Source organism: Atractosteus spatula, chromosome 14, assembly GCF_055471065.1.
Source record: "Atractosteus spatula isolate fAtrSpa1 chromosome 14, fAtrSpa1.hap1, whole genome shotgun sequence".
Lineage (NCBI taxonomy): Eukaryota > Metazoa > Chordata > Actinopteri > Semionotiformes > Lepisosteidae > Atractosteus > Atractosteus spatula.
In genome coordinates this window covers 9,634,458-9,657,008 of record NC_142719.1, presented here as the reverse complement: position 1 = coordinate 9,657,008, position 22,551 = coordinate 9,634,458, and the positions used below count along the sequence as shown (strand labels likewise).

Below are 22,551 nucleotides of genomic sequence, written 5' to 3'. Positions count from 1 at the left end.
CTCGCTGTTTCATTAATAAAGTAAACAGTCTGTCCATTGAGCTGAGCATACAGGGTACGTTACTGTTGCCAGTGCCAAGTTTGCACAATGGGAGCTTTCACATGGCTCTACCTGCTTCAGTTTCCCAGGTTAGCTGAGTCCGTTCCAGTCCATCACAGAGATCCCCTCTGGATTACTGAATTCCTTCCCACTGCCTGGGAGCTCCACAATGCACCCTCACATTCCCATAAACAGCAGCCCATTCACTGCCAGGTTTATTTCTGAATACCAGTACCTTCATATAAAGAAATAAAATTCCAAAACTTTCTAAAAACCGGTTCTGGCTGGTTCTGGATACTGCACTGTCAGAAATGATCTGTCCTGTATGTAAACATGGAAGCACTCCTCAATTAATGCCTGGAAATAGCTGAAACATTTACATTTACATCAAGAACCTCCGTATATACTGTATGATTGTGTACCTAAAAGAGAGTGTACAGAATTCAGAGTCAGATGAGATCTGTTTAAAAATTGTGTCTGTAACTGACCAAAACAAACCCCCTTTACTGCAGAGCTACAGTAGGTCTAAGTATAATGGGATTAAGAAAATGTGTATTTCTAGGATACAAAATACAAAAGAAGTAAAAAACTTTACCTAGACATTATTAATTTTGGTCACTGCCATCTTTGTAGGTATAGGTTGTGTTTACAGTACATTTGTTACACTGAACACAACATATATTAAAACCGCACATCCTAGAGAATGGGACAAAATTCTTACTTTTTTAAAGTATTCCACAAGAACATAACAAACATAAGAACGTTTATAAATGAGAGAAGCATTCAGCTCATCCAGGTTGTTTAGTTTTTAGCAGATAACAGAGAATTTCATCTATGCATTTAAACTGTGCATGCCTTGAAAGAAGGCAGGGCATCAGCATCAATAACATAGCCTGGTCACTTATTGCATACTCCCACAACTCCAATTTCTAATATATACCCACTCAGTTTTTAACTGACAGGTGCTGTAAGGCTCAAATCTCCAGTGCTGATTCCTGCACCTGATCAGGAGAAAAGGGGACATGTGGACATGAATCTGTGACACACCCATCTTCAAAGCCATGCATTATCTAATGCACTATGTGCTACACAGTACCTGCAGGTGGTACTTCTTGGAAGAGTGACCTACCTCTCACTTACATCATTGCACCCAGCAGGTGGAGTCACTGATGTGTCTAAAACTGACAAGATCCTAGCCCACTAACACCCAACTGGTAACCACCACCTGGGGATTCTTGTGACCTAGGCTCGAACCTGTGATGTCTGGGCCATGACCTTCAACATGCCCTCTGAGTCAGCACTTTCACTGGTTCAGTTCCCTGTTTCTTAAGTTTTACTTAATGCATATTTTTTCAAACTGAACAGAACCACCACCTGCTAATATATATACATTCTCGTCTTAGTTATAGATGCTCCTAATGAATTTAATTACCTCGAATTCAACAAGAGTGGTCTGCTTTCGTGTGCAGTTCACATATGCTCCCTCTATGCTCTAAACATGTGCAAAGACTTGCAGAGGTTCACAACCTGATTGGATTCCATTACATATTACCTGTTAATAATTCATGACTTCCTTTAGTTAAGCCATTGATTTTTTTCTCAGTTTTTCCATTTAAGTTAATCCCAACTTTCTTTGCAATCAATCATCTTGTAAGTGATACATTCCTCATGACATTTATCTGTGCATTAAATATGTATATTTTTAACCTGATCATTAGCTTTAAGTGCTCCTCAACCCAGTCTCTGAAGTGACATTCCACATGCTGATAGATCTGGAGGTTCTGGTTCCGAATGACAACTGAGACCCCTTTATAACATCTGTGTTGGCACATTGTCGAATTCGGCTGCCTTGTGAAACAATGCTTTCCAGATTAAAATGCAACGAGCCAGCTGCTTTGCCACCATGAAGCCAGATTATGACAGATGTCACCAGCTACACCAGGCTGGGCCAGGTTGAAACATGGATAGAAAGCACCAAAGGAACATTCTGGAGCTGCTGGAAGCACATAATTCCATCTGGACCACCAACTACAAACAGAACCTTCAGTTTAGTGATGGTAGATAATTGTATGGTAGCAGATGCAGCCTTTCAGATGAGCTTTTGCACTGAGGATCAATGGAAAAGTTCAAGAATATCCTACGATGTTTTTCAGGCTCAGGGTGAGAGGGCGTAACTTTTGTATAATGGCCAAATGAGATAATACGTGCAAAATGTACACCAACTTCAATTTGGGTTAAGATCTGTCTGCAACTTCCCACCTACAGAATACTTGTTTAGGCTGGGGATGCTCTAAAGCACTTTGGAACCATTGTGGTTTCAAGGATACTTTAATGAAGGTGTGAATGCAGGTGTGCAGGTGATTTTTTTACCATAGGAAGCTCTGCATGTCTTCAAGTTCAAGTTCAAGTTTATTGTCATTATACTCATATACATGGTATAACGAAATGCTATTTAGCTAGCTCTCAGACATAAGTAGTCCAAAGAAAAAACAACAACAACAACAACAATACAATTGTGTAACAAAAGAAAGACAGAGACAACAGGCAGTGTGCAAAAAAACAACAACAGACGATGTGCAAAAACAGCAACAGGCAATGTGCAAAACAACAACAACAGGCAATGTGCAAAACAACAAAAGGTAACAGGTTATGTGCAAAAATATGCATCAACAGAATGAAATAAAGGGATAGAAATTATGGGGAGTGCGCCTTTGACATGTATGGTAGAGGTAGATTTTCAATGTGTGTTTGGGTTTTTGGTAAGGAAGAAAGAAAGAAAGAAGGCACTGTGAGGTTCAGATCATAGGTGAGACAACTGTGATTTTAGTGTCTTTAGCGCATATGGTCATCGTCACTTTTCTCATATGCGTGTGTATCAAGCTTCAGGCTCCAAGGTACACAGATTTTGCCACACAGTTATTTTTAGAGGCCATCTGAATGTCAAATTAAATGTATAACGGGTGGGTTAATATGAACTCTGCCTTGGACCTCCAACAGTCCAAAGACATACTGGCAGGTTAACTGGCTTCTGGGAAAAGTGACCCTGTAGTGAGTGTGGTAATGTTTGTATCTATATGTGTTTTGTGATGGACTGTTGTTCCATCAGGGTGTATCCTGCATTGTGCCTGTGCTTCCCAGGATAGACTCCGACTCCCGCGACTCTGTACTGGATAAAGTCGTTAGAAAATAGATGGATGGATGGTTTAATCTGAATAGACAGAGCCCTATTTCCAAAAGTAAGCGATCACCATCTTAAATAATATATTACAATAAAAGTAGCTAATGAAATATGTGGTAGACCAGAGAAAGTGTTACCCAGAGGGTCAATCTTCTTGCAAATATGAAGACAACAGAACCTCCATTGACACTCACACCAACCTGATTCTTTTGCAAGGCATTTTTTTTTATTTTGCAAAGTATTACATGTATCCTCAGAGCTAGTTTTTTATATCCTCACAATTTAAATATACTGTTTAATCTTCCCCTGCCCCATATACATCACAACAAAGGGTAAAAAGTGAAGTCAGGGTACACCCTGGATAGGAGACCAGTCCATCGCAAGGCACACACAGACACACGCACACTCACAGCAGGGACATTTTTTCCAGAAACCAGTGTCATTTTTTTAATGAACACCACCTCAAGATTAAAATGATACATTTGAGAGTACAATTAAAAAGAGCACCAAACGGAAGAAGCTTGAAATGGAAACTCCAAAGGGGCGTTTTCGCAAAGTTCATACCCCTTCAAAGATTACACTGCACAAAAGAAAACTCACATATTTCACAATTGCGTATTGTTTTTCCATCCAACCCAAGTTGTCATCCCTTCAGAACACTAGCTAGACTGGCACAGCACAAGCGCCTCTTTGAAAAACCTGTTGACTATTCCCCTGTTAACTTGATGCTGTTTACAGTACACACATGGGAATTTTTCCCTGATTTTTGTTTCCATGCATAAGCAGGTATTTGCATGGCATGTATCCAGTCTGTCAGAACACGTCTAATCTGAAGGACATTTAAAAAAATACCTGAATGTAACACGCACAATAGTGCAAACCATCAGAAATGTGCCCACACTAGTGGCAGAAACCATTTTCAGGCAATAATATAGGGCATAAATTGCCACCACAAACTTAACTAAAGGGAGTAAACAGAACACATTTTCCCTCTATGTAGCTTCTTTTCTTGGCAATACCTCAAAGCATGTCTAAAAGTCTGAATTCAATACAGAACATCACAAGAGCAACAAAACGCATAAAAAAATAAATTTTGAGTAAAAGCAACAATGGAATAAAATGTAAGTCTCCCACACGTGAACCTACAGTCATGAGCAGTCTTTCCACAACAGAAAAAAACTCACAGGTTGAGGCAGCAAGCCTTTTGGGAACAGATCTGAACATTGCAAGAAGGTAAGCATCAGTGAGGACTATCAAAACTCTATGAGTACAGAACCCAGCTACAGTCCATAATTTCATGTGCTCTCCCTGATATCAGTATTGTTTAAAAGACGACCTGCCCCACTGGTAATCCAGTTTTGCGTTCTGATCTTTCTGGCTCACAGTCTGTTGGACAAAACTGGTTCTGAGCACAGAGATCATGGTCAGATAGTCCCATATTTTATACCATTACATTTAGCTCATACATTATGGAGTGAAACGGCAACCTTCCAATTAAAGATTCTAATTACGTGAAATACCTGACCCAACAGTATAGATTTATGGCAGCACGAGAGTAGAAGTGTTCTTAGTACTGTATTAATATAAAACAGCAACTGTCAGTTTTCTTGGCTGCTTCCGATCAAGGCCTTTCAAAGGCTCTGTAGCAGTAAAATAACTGGTGCGGAATGATGAAAAACACAAACACAACCATCCCACAAGCTGAAGCTCCTGAAAATCCTATCAGACAACCAAAGATCTTCACACTCAATCACAGCCAGAATTTCATCTTCGAAATTCCTGCATATTAACTACTTCATTACAGACCCACCCATCTCACCCACAGAGAGGAACCTACAGCTATGTATGATTTTCAACCAGGCAACATTGACCTCTGCAGACATCCCAGATCCCTTCCAATCCTGCCTTCCCCTTCTTCAACCATTAATTGCGCAATAAAGATTTCATTAAGAACACTGTGTACAATTCCAGTCATCACATTACAAAAACAAACTGTTAAGAAATCAGTCCAGAATAAAGCAACCAGATACATTCTGGAGCTGAAAGGAATGTCTTGCACTGACAGGCTAAAACAGCAGAACATTTTTAGTCTCAAACTAAAAAAAAAGAACTCAAATGGAACCTGATCAAAGTATTAATAATTTCTCAAAGGCATTGATAATGTCCATGCAGTAAAAATTGTTAATTTTGAGAAATTGAGAATAGGAGGCACTTCATTACACAAAGAGTTGTGGGAGTATGGAACAAGCTGCCCAGCCTTGTTGTTGAAACTGAAATTGTGGCATCTTCTGAGAAATTGCTGGTTGAGACCCTTAGATCAATTAGTTACTAACTACCAAACAGGCTAGAGACTGATAAACTGAGTGACCGCTTCCTGTTTGTTACATTCTAATGTTCTTCCCTAGTCAATACCAAGCTGCAACAATTTCGCAAGGTAAGGCACTGCAAGGTCAACACACAGGTAACTTTGTACTGTTGTGTATACTGTACATATCTGTTTACAACGTCTTTTTCAAAGACCGTCTTTCTAAAACGATATTTTAGATCAATTCATTAGAGAGATTCATTAAGTCAGACTCCTTCTAAAAGTATTTGCTGCATACTGTAGAAAATCCATATTGCTATTAAAAAACGGTGATCAGAATTTTCTATTTAGGGAGAATATGTCTGCCTTGTTTAGAGCAAAGATGCATAAATTGAAAACTTGTCTTCGCATTAAATTCATAGATGCTGTGTTTAAAGCCCTTTCGTATGAGGACGTTGTGTTGCTACCAGAACAGTATCTGAACCGGGGCATTGCAATTAGCAGAGACGCATACTGTCTACTTATTTCACTTGTTTCCCAACAGCAGTTGTACCCAGTCAATTAAAGCCCAAGACAGGTTATCTGCTGAAAGGAAAATATGTGTTATTATTTTTTTAAAAGCAGCTATTTCAAGCCACTGTCAGACAGTGGCTATAAAAACGGAATGACAGCAGCAGCGGTCTTAAAGTTATTTTTGCACATCTCTAGTTTAATTGTCCCCCTTGTTGAGAGTGGGGTAAGGAAATGTTGGGAAAAAACACCCGACTAAGTTATAAGGAAACAGCGCTGGTAATGTTTTTCCTCTGTCTTACACTCTACTTTAATTTCGAAACTAACTTTAGCTTTGCCTTTATTAATTGTGTTCCATCAATGTGTCACTCGCAGCCGCACATACTAATTACTGCACCTCGCACGCCCGAGACTAAAGAATAAGATCGTTTCAAGTGCTGAAGTTCTTCAAATCAAAAGGATGAGTTAATAACGCTCCCACGCGTACACACGTAATACCATTTTGAGATGCGAATGCAGATACGGAGACTAAATTATCACTTTCAAGTTTTTGATTTTGATTGGTTTTACAACGAAGGTAGTAGTTTAACGTCTACACGAAAACAAACCCAGACCCACGCCTAGAAGAAATAACTAGAGGAATTAATAAAATAAAATAGAGGAATTAATCAGATACCGTTTAGAGCATTGTCATACAGTACCTGCATCACTGCGACGATGTGCTCCGACTGGTTTGACTGCGATTTGACATCTTCTGCTTAAAGCTGTGAAACTTTGCTGTAGGCTACAACGAAGTTAAATTACAACCTGCAGAGTCAGCTCAGGAACAGTAAATACAGCTTTACTCTTGCGGTTGCTCCTTTCCAACCAAACAGCATGATTACGTTACAGTGACATAAGCTCTAAAAACAAAATATTAGCTTCAGAAATAATTTCTCCGTCTGACACCTGGGACTGATGGGATTCAGAACGGCTGGCTCACACGTCTACAGTACGGAGCGCATCCATAGCTGAAGCCTGGCAGAAAGGACAGCCCGTCGCATAAATCGGCATGTCAGTGTAAAATGATACTGTATCCTTGTTATTGATCACTGCATCTGTTACACTTCCTCGGAAAGCATGAAACCATATTCCCCCGCGTAGTCGTAGCAGATGCGGTGCAAAACAAAACGTAAAAAATAAACAGAATTTAGGAAAAGTCTCGGGAATGCTGGCGCTCTGTCTGTCGAGTCGCCTGTGCTGTGGCACATTAAGTGTGAGTCACACACTGTTCCCATAAAGCAGGTAGGGCAACGGCCAGCAAAAACTACTACATCTATGCGAATTCACTTCGTGTTCACATTTCAAATGTTGCAAGCGGCGTGTAGTGTCCTTGGAACAGGTTTGTTACGCCTCTGTATCTGTGTATTTCCAAAGTCCCGATACAAAAAGATTCTCGTTGCTCCCTTGCCGTGAGGTACATGTATGTAGTACAAAGCACTTCGCTATTAATCATAATATTGTGCAGCAGATCAGATTTAATCCTGAGCACCGTAATGGGAAAAGCATAAAGCGACAAACATGAGCCCCTTCATAGCTTTAACCTCTCACCCCTCGTCCTCTAACCTCCTGCGGGCACCGGCAAGAGGAGGCACCCCGTTTCTCCTTCCATGTATTTGATTACTTCATATGCCCAGATCGCCCCATAATCCTGGGAATGAATGTGGAATATTGTCCATTTTTCACATCCACAACATTCCAACGCGGGCCCGCCCACTCGTAATTCTGATTGGTCGACAGTGTGCAATATGCCTGTTCTGCAATCGTATTTAAAGTGAACAGCCACTGGCTAGGAATGTGTGCAGCCGGTGCTGTTTGTCTACCTGTGTCTGAATGCTACATTTTGTATCGCTCTTTAAGTGGTGAGCCGAACGGCACCATCATTTTAAAGGGGTATAGGTTATTGCTAGGTTACTTCACAATATGATGTGGTCGCAAGATCTCAAGAATTCTAGACGTTCCGGTGATTTTAGTTGTGCTCTCGTTTTCTCTTTGATTTTAATAAGCGAGACTCTCTAGTGAGACGTTGACTGTTTGCAATGCATCAACAGTCGTGTATTTTTCACCTATCGATTTCCGTTTTTACCGAGACCGCCTTTCTTTCTCTCAGGGGACAACGCACTTGCTGTCGTTTGATGTAGGACAGTGGTGAAGTCCAAGAAAAGTAAAACAAAAAACAACAAATGAGTGGCTCATTATTGCAATATAACAAAAACAACATGAATGGTGTTATGATTAACAGGTATGGTAATAAAGCCTACAGACAATTGGTAGACAGAACTGAAAATACCAACACGTTGCCAGCAAGAATGGAGAAAGGGCTATAAAATTAGAAACCGATGGTACTGAATACGTTAGGAAAGACGAAACTACAACAGTTGACTATTAAGAAGATTATGAAAAGTATAACATTGTCTATATAACGATAGGGCGCAGTGCATGTTAAATTCAGAAAGGGTGAATGTGTCCGTGGTTTAAATGAGAACAAAGGAAGGGCAGCGGGGGCATCCATCGTAAACAGAGACCACCTTAAGTGAGTTCAAGACAAAAGTGAAAGTCTCAAAAAGTAATGTGAGCGTTTAGACCTACATGAAAACGGGCGGCAGAGACAAAGACAATGGTAAAAAAAAAGGAGCAGTATAAAGGTCTCTTTACTGTTTAAAACAGTAGGTAGCGTCTCTCTACAAAATTAAAAAAAAAGTTCAACAAAGAAACCCTTTACGGTTGGGGTTACATCAAATGCTTGAGTGTCCATGCTCGTTTGACAGGTGCATCACACAGATAGGGCTTGCCTGGAGATCCTGCACTGAATCTTCACCCAAAGGACATCCTTCAGTTTTTGACATCATTAGCCTTTATCTCTGCCGTGTACATTTTCCTTATATTTTTAATTAAATATGAAGAAAGTCGTTATAGGAAAAAAACACCTCCTGAGATTTGTGTAGCATAGAGCTAAAGTAAATTCAATTAATTCAATTTGTTTTTTAATCTAAGTATTAAAATACTACGTCTCCTTATAAAATATGTTCTGTTACACACATGCCCAATGTGTGTATCTTTTGCTTGTTCTGTAGTGTTGTCCAGTACTGTACTGGCGGGTTCATAATCATAACAATTAATTTTGATGCGTTACACTGTACACTGCAAGGGACCATTTAGACAGGATCTTGGTTTAGTGTCCCATCTGGAGGACATCACCTGCTACAGCACAGGATCCCTGATTACCATACTGGGGCATTGGAAATTCTACTCCATTGGGAAGAATGCCACCTACTGGTCAGTCAGCCAATAAGTATTTATAGAGTACAGTATCAAACTTCTCTCCAAACCGATATTTCCCCATTTCACCTCTAAAGGAAGTGATCTTTCTGATCTCTCACACAAGGGTTTCAGGGACTGCTGTGGCAGAAAGACATCCCAAACCAAAATTATCCTTTAACTTGGATCACACCTTCCCCTTTCTCCGAATGATATGCAAATCACCTTCTACATCCTCTCTGTTCCTTTGCAGATTTTAGCGTTGCACACCTCTCCTCCTGTTCTCCCTGAGTTTGGACTCTCATTCTCACCTGCTTCATGCCCATTTGCTCCCTGCTCCCAGCCCCTTCTTCTCTCTCTCCCCCACACCTGAAAAAAGATCACAGCCAGAACATTGTGTTTCTTTTCCTTCCCTTTCAGCTTGGAATTAACCTTTACCTGTTCCCTTGTAGAGTACAGCATATTGCTCTTCTGTGGACATTTTTCAGTGTTTTAGTACTTTTTGTATAATGGTTTCTGCAACAGTATGAAGTACTTAAGAAGTGTTCTAATGGGTGGAGACTACAACTCTAATAATTCCTTACACTTCCATAGCACTTTTCTGGAAATGAGGACTCACCTCCACCACCATCAGTGTGTAGCCTCACCTGGATGATGCACCAGCAGCCAAGCGCACCAGTAGGCTCAGTACACATGAGCTATAAGTGGGGAGGAGAACAGTGAAATGAAACCAATTCACAGACAGGGATTATTAGGAGGCCATGATTGCTAAAGGCCAGGGGAAAGACTGGCCAGAACTCTTTGGTTAACACCCCTACTATGTCTGAGAAACAGGCCAAAGAGAATCAGAACCTCAGTTTTACATCTCATGCAAAGGATGGTGCCTTTTTTACAGTACAATGTTCTCACTATACTGTAGCACTAGGAACCACAAACCCACAGGGTGAGTACACCCTACTGGTCCCACTAACACCTCTTCCAGCAGCAACCTTGGCTTTCCCAGGAGGTCACCCATCCAGGTACTGGTAGGTACTGAAGCTAAGGTACCTGTTTAGCTTCAATGGGATTATAGTTGTGAGTTGTTGGGTGATACTGTATACTGTAGATGCTGGCCATGTTTCTCTCTGTGTACTACTCCAGATATGTTACTCACTAATGGAGACTAGATTTGTATGCACTAATCCAGATGTGATCGAACAAATGATGACCTGAATTCTATGTACTACTTCAGATGTGGTCTCAGTATTGGAGACAAGAACTCTATGCAGTACATCTATGCAGGTTTGGTGTCACTAATGGAGACTAGAATTGTCTGCACTACTCCAGATGCAGTCTCACTAATAGAAACTAGATCTGCATGCATTATCCCAGATGTGATTGAACTAATAGAGACCGAAAACGTACTACTCCAGAAATGATCTAATGGTGACTATTGTACATTTGAAACATAACCTCTCCTGACTTGCATTGTACTGTACATTATTTGCTATGCAACCAAGAATTGTGTTTGCCTTTATAACAGATAATTGATTTCTAGCTATTACCGATGGAAATATTTGCTCACTTTTAAACCCACCCAAAAATAAACATGAAGTACAGTACGCTAGTTCCAAGCACGTTTTGTGAAAATTAAACATAGTGAATATATCATAGCATTCTCTAACTTTCAACAGCAGTTTTGTTATACTTTTACTAAGGTTTTCAATTAACATGATGCACTACAGTAAGCTTTTCTTAGAAAGATAAGCTAACATTGCTGATTTAATCACATTATACGGGCAGTATCCGTCCATTATCAGAAAGCTGCTTAATGCCTGTTAGGGGTCGTGGAAACCTGGAGGCTTTCGTTGTTCACACACATACAGTACTGTATATACACGCACACGTGAGATATTAGAAAGTTTATGGACAAGAGAACTCGCGTGGAAAATCCACAACGCAAACTCCACAGCTTGGTCGCAGTATATGGGAATTCAACCTGGATCACAGGATCTGTGAAGCGAAGCGACAATCGTGCGCGCTACCTGCCGTCGAAACAAACGAGAAAATAATATTAACTTGTTTTTTTCCAGTATATCGGTTGTTTTATGAGATCCGAAACATAATTATTCACTTCATTACAATGTTAAGCGTGAACAAGGAGCAGTGGACTTACGCAATGGAGCTTTTCGCATCATCTGAACACAATACACTTTCGCTCTTTCTCCATGTCTATACCTCAGCATAGTCTAAGAAAGGAAATCGAACACACTGATTTAGCCGAAAATGTCACCTCTAGGACCGTCTCACATCTTCCCTTTGGAGCTTGGCTTCTTCTCCAGCTCAGATTCAGCTGGAAGGTGTGATCAATCCACACGTCAGGACACTGACCTGCAAGTTCATTATCAACCTGAGAATCTCCGGCACCGTTTTCCCGCACTATCAAGAGAATGTTACTACAACTACATTTTTGTAGCTACGGTTAGTTTGGTAACTACGGTTAATTTGACCGAGAAGAATATTTAAGATAGCTCGGAAAAGGTGCCTTTATTTATTAGTGAAACTAAGAAATTAAAATTCCTCATCAGTCAGATACAGGTAATAAAATCATACAATATCAGTTAACAATGTGCTTTACTGATAACATTTAGTGATTTTTATTCTACTATAATATCCTGGGTTACTGCACCCAAATAACATAAAAAAATACTGACTAGCATTATTTAAAAACCACAATTTTGAAAAATTAAAATGTTAATATCACTTGTTACAGGTAGTTTGTTTGACAAGTAACTAAAAAATACATTATGCATAAGTACATGTATACAGAACAGACAACATATACATAAGTAATATTTTAGAATATATATATTGGTGCTACGGTGTTTTAACTGCAAATAATTTATGAAAAGTGAGGAATATGGAAAATAGGAAAAGTGCAGAATTTTCAATTCCCTTTTCACATCACTTGCAAATCTTCCCTCAAAAAAATTCGAACTAAAAGTGAAAGACAGAATACACAAAAAAAAGCCTAGTAAAATATGAATTACATCTACCAAGTCTCTAGGAAACAAAACGTTTTATCTTTAACATACAGTATCATTTCATTCTCATATCTTCCTTGGAAATAACCTCAAACACATTTCAAACAATGCATTGCTTCATTGTTCTGACCTCCACAAAATCTCCTGTATCATATTGCATGAGAAAGATATAAAGAGTGTGTGGTCTATGTTGAGTTCCTGGATGGTCTTTCCATGTTATGGGTCCAGTGACACCATCCTCTTAGATTTGCCGTCCAGGAAAGTCAAGCATCCAAGCATATTACTGTAATAGGGAGAGGGATATGAGCCATAAATAGAAATGCCACTTCTTTTGAAGCATCACAGATTTTATTTTTCATTCTAACCAAGCTCCAAATCTTTAACATCTTGGAGGACTTTGAGTATCTTAAAAATAATGGCTTATTTTGCTTAAGCCACAAGACCAAGCATGAGGATCCACAGAATGTGAGCTCGCACTGTAGTTGGTGCCATCATGCAGCTGCTATAGCCAACCAGCAGAGGTCATCAGTATCAGCTAATTAGAATACAGGCTGAAGAAAGACATCCTTTCAATCCATTAGTTTTCACCATTCAATCAAGTGTTGCAGCAAACTGGAGTCTATCACAGTAGACAGAAAGTGCAAGGTCGGGCTATAGCAGAGCTACTAAAGAAATCACCCACAGACATGGGGAGAACATGCAAAATCCATACAGAAGCACCCTGTCCACATCTGAATTGCTGAATTGCTTTTGCTAAACTGGATGCATGCGCTGTACAAAATCTTACATATTTTGTGCACTTTTAAGATGTGCCTGTTTGGAATCAAGTACACTTCAGCTGCTGTTAGAATCACAGAACTACATCATGCATTCCACGGGAAATATTGTACAGCCGGGACAGTTAGTACAATTAATGTACAGCATGTACAGCACGTTGAAAATACCGATTTTATACTTTATATAGCTCATAAAAGTCTGGATTTTCAATATTCTCTAAAATTGTGCTGCGATGTGTATATTACAAAGATAGAAATGGAGATTTCGGAGAGTAAAATACTGCCTCCGTGCAGTTTACTCTTTTTTTCTGTTCCAGCATCGCCATCTAGTGATCGGTATGTACAGAACAGACAACATCATGTATTTAAATATTACCAGTGACAACGGTTACAGCGGATCTGCGTTTAGCAATGATGAAGTACACCCACTGAGTTCTGTCAAATATTGAGTTGTATTTCCGAGAAAATGTTTGTGAACCCTTAAGGTTTATTTGTATTGTGGTATATTTTAGATCTAAAACATAATTACACTTAATAACAATGAAAGTGGAGGTTTTGCATAGGTTGGGGATCTCAGACACAGCTAATGTGGGGCATGGTGCTCTCTGAATTTTTGTTCCATCCAAGTTCACAATTATACAGTGGGTGCAATTATTTCATTGCATAACACTGGTAAGTACAATATAACAAGGTTGTAAACATTTTTATCAGTTATTGTACCTTTTATGGAGAGTGAACAAGTCTAAAGTAAGTTAGGATGAATCCTATTCTTATTTTACTAAGATAATGATTATATAAATTGTTTACTTTATTAGTCAGGTTAAAAAACTGTCTTCCAGCCCTCTAGAAATTGAGCTTGATAACCCTGGAGTAATTAAGGTGGGGAGCTGCGTCAGCATGCGTAGGCTGCAAAGAAACAAGTAATAGGTTTATTCCATGCTGAAAAGAGAAGAAACAACATTTCAGCCGTGGAGCTTTCTTCAGGTGTGAGGAAGACAGGGCAGTAAGCAAAGGTAATGTAGCAGGAGGAGCAGGAGGCGAGAGCAGGGGACAGACAGAGTGGCCAATCAGGTAGTGTGAAGTCAGGGTAGGTGAAGAGAGGTGTGAAATGAAACCTACAATGAATAGAGAGAATTAGAAGAAAATGAGTCTGTCATTGAGAGAAGGGGAAAGGTGTGATCCTAGCTGCAGGATAATCTTAGTTTCTGTAGCCTTTCTGATGTGAGAGCTAGGAAAACCAGCTTTGAGAACACAGACAGAGAGATTAGTGTGATTGTGGCTGTCAGAGGTGAAATGAGAAACAACAAACCTGGGGTAAACTGTTGATGCACAAAACATACATTGCAATTCTTTGATTGTTTCTAAGATGTCTAAGACGTTTGCTTAGCAGTGCATCACAGTGTCCCAGGGAAGCTGGAGTATATCTCGTCAAGTAACAGGCACCAAACAGGGTACAACCTGGACGGGACACCAGTCCATCACAGGTGCACACACTCACACCCAGGGCCAGTTTTTTCAGATGCCAAACCTTCCAGTATAATTTTGGACTGTGGGAGGAAACCCAAACAAACACTGGGAGAACATACAAACACCCTGCAGTTACAGTAGTACCCCAGGACCAGAACTGCACCCAGGATACCAATGCAATGGTGCTTATAAAGTTCATTGTAATATTATACAGGTACTGACCGTGTCAAGTTCTGCATTACATGAGCTACCTAGTTAGTCATTCTGAGAATACTTTTGCAACCTAAAGTTGTCTCCCCACTAGTAATTTATTGCATATGCTGACTGTACATTCAGTAAGTGTCTGAGCACTAACTTAAAAGTTAGAACAATAACCTGAGCACATTCGCTGTGATATCAGTGGAAAACAGTGCTGTTGTAAAATTCATCTGTAAGGCTGATAACACTGACATAGAAAGATAAGCTTTGAAATAGAACATGGAATACCGTTGCTCTGATGAATCTGATGAATTAATACATTTCCTCATGTGCCATCTGGGGTCAGAAAGGGTGTATTGAGTTTAACATAGAGGTAGCAGAAATGAGATGTTACATTTCTCAGTAAAATAAAGCACTTTACTGTAATGATTTCGCTTTCCTGTCTTACTAGGGAAGCTTTCAATTCTTTTTGGAATCAAATATTATTTTTTGCTGCTCCTTCCCTTATTTAAAATTCCTTAATTATTATTTAAAAGATCTCTAATGAGCCCATCAATTTGCACATGCAGTGTATGTAGCCAGAGCCAGTCCCACTTTGCCTGCAGAAGAATTAGTATCAGCACTAATGTAGCTCACATGATGCATAATTAGTTATAAAGGATACTGTGACACTTCAAATCCAGTATGACCTGAACAAATCAAGCCCAACCAACCTTACTGGTGCTTCATGGAAAGTACACCTCCATTTGGGTATTCCTGTTTGCCATTCAATGACATTGAATCATGATTAAGGACATCAAAACCAAGAAAGCCTGGACTATCAAGCTCGGTCTGTACTATTAGCAACAGCCTTTACCAGTTGAGTATTTTTTTGCCATGGAATTTACTAATTTTAACATTAATTTAATCATGTCCACATCATTTCCGACCTTCTGGCTGAATGAATATCTGGCTCCATAGCTTAATTCCTGCTCTACAAGAACCGCAGACTTACACTTCCTTATCATACCTATAGCAGACCACAGATCACTGCCCGGTCAAGTATATGCTTGGTAGGCTCCTGTGGAACTTTGTTTCAGGGAGTACATACTCCACTCTTAGCTCAAGCCTTCTTGTACCTGATTGTATTATCAAACAAACTCTCCAACTCATCCAGACCTCTACTGCTCTCCTCTTCTGAATGCTCTTTAAAGGCTATCTGCCTTAGCTCACTCCAATAATGATATGAGGCTTGTTCTTTCTCTACACTTTCTTCACCACTCTGTCCCCTCTCATCTCCAGTCCTTCATTTCTCTCTTCTTCTGCTGGTCAGTTGGTTATTCCTGGTCCTTTTTTTCTTGGACCTTGTGTTGTTCAATCTCCTCCCTGCAATGAAGGACCCAGATATCAGGAAACATTAGGACACAGCTACTTTGTGGTGCTTCCTCAGGGTCACCAGTTTAAACTACCTTTAGATTGTATGATCTATCACTGTCATTTTAGTGCCTACTCACTGTAATAATATTGTGTATTGCATTACATTCATTTAAGTTACAGCAGACTGCTTTCTAAGTCAAGTGTAATTATTTCTTTGTATTATCAGTTTTGTTTCTTGTATTGGACAAATAATTGTGTAATGTTATTGTATATTGACTGTGTCTTACCCCTCTTTATTGATTGCAAGTCACCTTTGATAAAGGTGTCTGCGAAATACATGAATAAAAATGTGCAGAGGTTTCTTCTCTTAGAAGCAATTCAAACAACTTCTGCACCTTATTTATAACCATTATTTGATCATATCATTTTCTAGCTCCATTACAAACAATACTGTCAAAAATGCACAGATGCTGTTTTCTGAATGTGTTGAATTCCTGCTCTTTATATCTATGTATTGTGAACTATTATCTTGGTGATTTTAATCTATATTGTTCTATGCACCTTTATTTGCATTTGACAGCTGTTCTAAAAAAACAGGAGTCTGATAAAAAATTGAAAATACCAAATGACTGCAATTTTTTGTTTTACCTTTTCAATGACAGGCATTCAGAACAACATGCTGACAAATGTTTAACTTTTACCTGTGTAGCACTTGGCTTATACCACCACCTTTGTACATCATAACAAACCTTGGTGGTTATCTTTGACATTTTATCTTAGTTTGTAGAAGTGAGACAGTAGTTGCTTTTGGCAGGGTACATAACTCTTTTATATAGTGAGCTAATCAGCTGAATGGAAAAGGGAATCATTTCTTGGCATAAACTCTACTGCAAAAGGTCATGCACCTGACTCTCAAGACCTTTCAGGTACCTGGCACAACAAGTAAAACTGGCACAGAATGAGCTCAGATTTTCTGATTCATATCAATCATTAAGCTGTTTAGACTAAGCTATTGAGATTTGACCAAAGTTTGTCTTCCCCAGTTAAAGTAACAAAAGTTAGCTTTTGCAAAGTTATCACAATGTCAGAATGTCCTTCTCCTAACCTTGTTTAAACAGTATCAGAATTTTTTCTATATGAAGTTCATTAGTATACTTATGGTGAACATTATTATGGAGGGTTGCCCTGACCCTTACAAAGAATACATCATCTTGCAAATGTATTCAGGCCCTTGATATTGTTACAGCTTAGGGTGACTGAGAAGTGTCTCTTAGATTCTAGATAAAGTTTTTGACACTGGGAAAAGTAAATACTTCTACCTTCAAAGGAGAGAGGATGTTTGCTGAGGTCTGGGGCATCCCTTGAGCAGAAACTTAGTACAGTATAACTAGGGAAGTTGTGGATTAATGATTGCAAAAGAGGAAAAGTAGGAGGAGAGGAAGAAAAAAGAAACAAGGAGAGCAGGGAGAGGAGAGAGAAGTCTGGAGGAGTTGGGACTTGCGACTTGGGAGTTGGGACTTGAAGCTTTTAGGTGAGAGCCCCTACTTCTTGATCGTCCAAACCAAACCTGACTGGGGCTAAGTATTTGAACCTTATTAGAGCGTGCTATTCTGTGTTTTTAGAGCAGTTGGGTTTCCCTGGTTAAAGATACCTCAGTTTGAAACGTCTTTCCTGATTAGGGTGCATTTTATGGAAACGGATATACTGTAGGCTACCATTTATTTTGTGGCATCCAGGGTGCAGAGATAAAGATTTAACTGCAGGTTACTTTTTATTTAGTTAGAAGGCAGTTCATCTCTGGTGTGGCCTCTGTAGGTATATTAAGAGTTTATTGCTTAGTAGCAGTCTGGGGTTTTCTGGGTGACCAAAATGTTAGGCCTCTGAAACGCCTTGCTTGTAAATACTGTATATAATGTAACTTTGTGGGTTGTACTGTATGTTTTGTGTCTTGTGTAGTTTATTGTAATAAATATTTGTTTTAACCAAGTGTGCCTGGATTATTACTCCTCTCGACTAAGTTGTGCCAGAGAATAAAGAATTCTCATGCCTCTAGTTATACCAGTCGCTCTGGTATATCGTTAGAAATCACATACAAGTTGGGGGTTATGAATAATTATTTCACTTATTGACTTAACCGCTCGGTCAGTTCCTGATTTTCAGCAGTTTCGTAACACCCCATTGGTAATAACATGATCTTCTATTTTGTGAAATTGCAAAATGATGCATACAGCTTTAAAGACGTAATGTTTACTTTAAAATCTGAGATCTCAAACTCAAAACTCCTAAGACTGAGATATGTTATAGGAAATGTCAGCGAAAAAGAAAAAAAAAGAAATATGCTGATTGCGTAGGTGTTCAGATCTCAATATTCGATTCGCAGTAAGGTTCACGTTAGGACTTTGACTGGGCCATTCTGGAACAATTGCTTTGCTATAGCTAAACCAACCAGCTGTAGCTTTGGCCTTGTGCTTTGGATCAATGTTCCAGTTTTTAAACCTTTAGCAGACTGAAACTGAACCTGGAATTCTGTAGACAAATTCTTTTAGGGTGAGCTTTTGAAGGTTTAGTTAATAGGTGGGCAATCCTAGTCCTGGGGGGTGATTTGCCATGGCCAGATGGGAAATAGCTAGCAGCATTTCGAGGAAGAAAGAAATCGATTTACGTGATTCAGGCTTGTTTATTGTAGAGATTATACACTTAATACAAGAAAGGTTAACGGAACTGAAGAGATGAGATCTGACGAAAATTCCGGAAGCCTCCAAAGAAGGCTACTCGGGAAGAGCAGACAGAGGCAGCCGGAGCCATGATGATACATGACTGGAAACGGAAGCAGGACTGAGCAAGACCACCAGTAAACAGGAGCGGGGCTGAACTCGACCACCAGTAAAGAGGAGCGGGGCTGAACTCGACCACCAGTAAAGAGGAGTGGGGCTGAACAAGACCACTAGTAAACAGGAGCAGGGCTGAACAAGACCACTAGTAAACAAGAGCTGCACACGAACCCAAACAATCGGAAAATGAGGATGGAATAAATGACATTATTCCAGTAACATTATCCTGTTATTCCCTGCTGTGAACATGTACAGTAGTTTGGAAAGCACAGTAACCAGTTCAAGAGAAATGAGGACTAGTGACACCTGTCCTAAATCAAGGGCAGCTAGGCTAGAGAGGGGTACTCACAGGTGATGTAAAAAAAACTGATGTGAAGGCAGCCATGTGGCTCCAAGCAGGATACAAAAATACAACACAGTTTCCATGACCCGGGTCACACAGTTTAAAACTCTCTGGTTAGCCAGCACCAAACAGTAGATGCTGGTCACAGGATAACATGGAACAAAGTACTCTGTCATGTTGTTGAAGATGATACTCTAGCTTTTTTCAAGAAACAGCTAGGTGAGATCTTCAATGCAATTAGCTAGTAGCACCCAAAAAAGCTAGATACTGTTGGTCTAATGGCTATCTCTTATTTGTTACTTATGTTTTTAGTAAGTATTGTTTATTAATCTGGATATTATGTTTAATGTATATGATTTCTACATATAATGTATAGTTTTTTGTGTATTTGTCCATTTTCAAAGTTTATTGAATACAGCTTCATATTATTTCTGGTGAAATGATGTAGCTCAGAACTTACACTGTGTTAATTGTAAAGTTAATCAATATTATCAGTACTTTTATCCATTCACTATCAGAAAACTGCTTGCTCCTGGTAAACACCTTGTAACCTGGAGTCCATCCTGGAAGCAAGCAGGACTGCACCTAAAACAAGATGCCAGTTCAAATACAGGGTCAGTTTACAAAGACTGATTGGACTAATGGAGGAAAACCTGAATACCTGGAGAAAGCCGTCACACCCACACACTGAGTCTGGATGTAGCGTGAAGCTGATGTAAGACCGTAACTGTAAAGGGAAATGTGTATCTGATGTTGCTGTGGCAACTGTGACCTTATGCCCTCTTGGATGCTCGGGGTGAACTGGATGTTAGCGTAGGAAATACTATTTTAAGTTGTTGTGTTATGATGGCAGAGCAATAAATGTTCATGTCTGTTTGGCACATCAGTCCCCTCGTTGTTTTCATCCTGTCCCAGTCCCCAGTGGATATCACTGCTTCAGGTCTCTTGTACACGCCTACTCTAGCAACATTCAGCAACTCGAATGAACAGGAAGTGTTTGTAAACAGCTGAATTTCAAAGTAAAAGACCTTCAGTGACAGCAGTAGAGCATGAAGAACAGAAGAACATTAAGCAGAAACACCTGCTTGGTTATTTCATCAATCATACTTGTAATTTCTTGAATATTCTCTTGAATTTGTAAGGACTTTTTCGGGGGATTGCAGATAGCCTCCACTGATCCCTACATTTAAAAAAATCTAAGATTATCAACCACCATTGCCTTTCATTTATACTCTTGTAAATGGTCATTCCTGCAGTTTTTTCCTTGTAAACTTTTTTTTTATTCAAAGAAAATTGCTTTGAGATGCAAGCTTTTTGAGGGAGCTACATAAAATCTAAAATATTTCTTTATTGCAATTAAAAAACAAATCATTTTTGTTTCTTTAATATAATCGTATATTTAACCATAATCACGGACAAAACCATAATTTTTCCACCATCTCAAGTGGCGTAACATACAATGTTGACGTCATGAAAACGGCACCAGACTTAATGTGCGGCAGGTCATTGTGCAGCAGGACAATGACCTGAAACATACTGTACGCTTTACACGGGAGTTCATCAGACAGAAAAAGAGGAACATTGTAAACTGGCCAAGTCAATCAACAGTTCCGAATCCAGCATTGAGCGTGTATTTCATTTGTTCAAAGGAGACTGGAGGCAGAAAGCACAACCAACAGGCAACAGCTAAAAGAGGCTGAAATTAAAGCCTGGCGAAGCTCAAGTCTCAGGTGATGAAACAGAGAGTCTGGTAATGCCAATGGGATGGAGGCTTGATGCAGTTATTGTATGCAAGGGATTTGCAAAATACTGACTTTTAGACTTCTTTAATTTGCTTTAAGTGTCCAAATACTTATGGTCACCTAAATTTGGGGGGACTGAACACAACATATGCTTTGGTTGAAAAATTATCAATTATGTTTGCAAAATATATCCTAATAATAAAAGGTGACCTTCTGAAATCTGACTCAGAATAAGTTGTTTTATGTGAAATTCCAATTTCTTGTGTATAGAACAGGAAACCCCAATTTTAGGTTTTTGTCCCAATACTTTTGGAGGGCACTACATGTACTGTATACTGCGGTCAAGAGATTTGGGCACGAAAAAACATTTTGTGTTATGTGAATGCAGTTCTGTCCCATTACATATGGTTGTGCCCACAGCTTTTATCAGAAATGAGGAACACACCCAAGAGCTTAGTACACAGGCATAAAACATTAACTTTCAAAATTAATAGTGTTCCATCTAGATCAGGGCTTCACTAGAAAGCTTCAACAGGAACCAAATAGAAAGTGATCCCTAAAGGTGTTGGAATAGTTGTCAATGGAACTGCACCAAACCACTATTTGCTATAATCAGGGCTTGTAAAAGTCATGTAATGAGACAAGCTAGTGAACAGTGCCAAAAGCAGCACAGTGGAAAGGATAAAAGATACAATCTTGGCATGTATATCTCTGGTGTCCTAGTAAGTTCCACTGGGTTAGAAGACCTGTCTGCTTGTATTTATGATGCCTGCATTATCTTGGGTATGAGATACAAGAACACGCTTGTCATTCAGTCCATTTTTGAATCTCAAAAGTTGGATGTTACAACTGAATACTAGTAATGTCACCACTGTTGCAGGTGGTGAGGACCAGGCTGATGTGTTGAAACCATGATCCCATCTAAACAAATAATTATTGCTGCAAGCAGTAAGCCTGGGGTGATCTCAAAAATGAAAAAACTGAAAAAAAAGAAGATACTGTACAGGAAGAATTAAGGAAGCTTACAAATAAATTATGAATCCAAGGTGGAGAAATGAATGCGTAGTAGGTGTTATGTGGGATCAAAACCATGATTGGCACACACCCTACCATGTAAATGAACTGATTAAATCAAGTGTACAAGCATTTAGAAACTCCATCATCCTATGTATCTCTTTTTTTTTGCTGACTTTTCATTGGAATCTAACATTTTACAGGCAAAGGTTGGTAGGGGAGCTTTTGGACATGTGGGTACATCATATACTTGCTCAATGGATAACAATTTTCCCGTGTTAGTGTGAGCTAGCTCAGGGAAGTCTCACACCATCAGCACCAGCGCAGGGGGACCCCAGAGCTGTGTGCTGTCCTCACTGCAGTTCACATTGTACACAGATGATTGTGTAAGACACTAGGACAACTGTTTGATTATCACGTTTGAGGATGATGCTGCCTTGATTGGCGTTTGGAATGATGACGAATATTATTA

General features: G+C 39.5%; 1 protein-coding gene across 4 annotated transcripts in view; it reads right to left on the bottom strand.

The window, feature by feature from the left end:
* ext1c (exostoses (multiple) 1c) overlaps nt 1–7,754 on the bottom strand; it is a 109,249-nt gene extending 101,495 nt beyond the window's left edge. Inside the window, exons 1-2 of one of the 4 annotated variants that reach the window (XM_088932373.1) lie at nt 6,981–7,754; nt 6,734–6,816 (exon numbers count right to left, since the gene is read on the bottom strand). The gene's annotated coding sequence lies outside the window, so the exon portion shown is untranslated. Of the gene's footprint in view, nt 1–6,733 lie in introns of all 4 variants that reach the window. The other 3 variants (XM_088932372.1, XM_088932370.1, XM_088932374.1) reach the window with 3 other exon arrangements.
* Between the last annotated feature and the right edge of the window lie 14,797 nt (nt 7,755–22,551).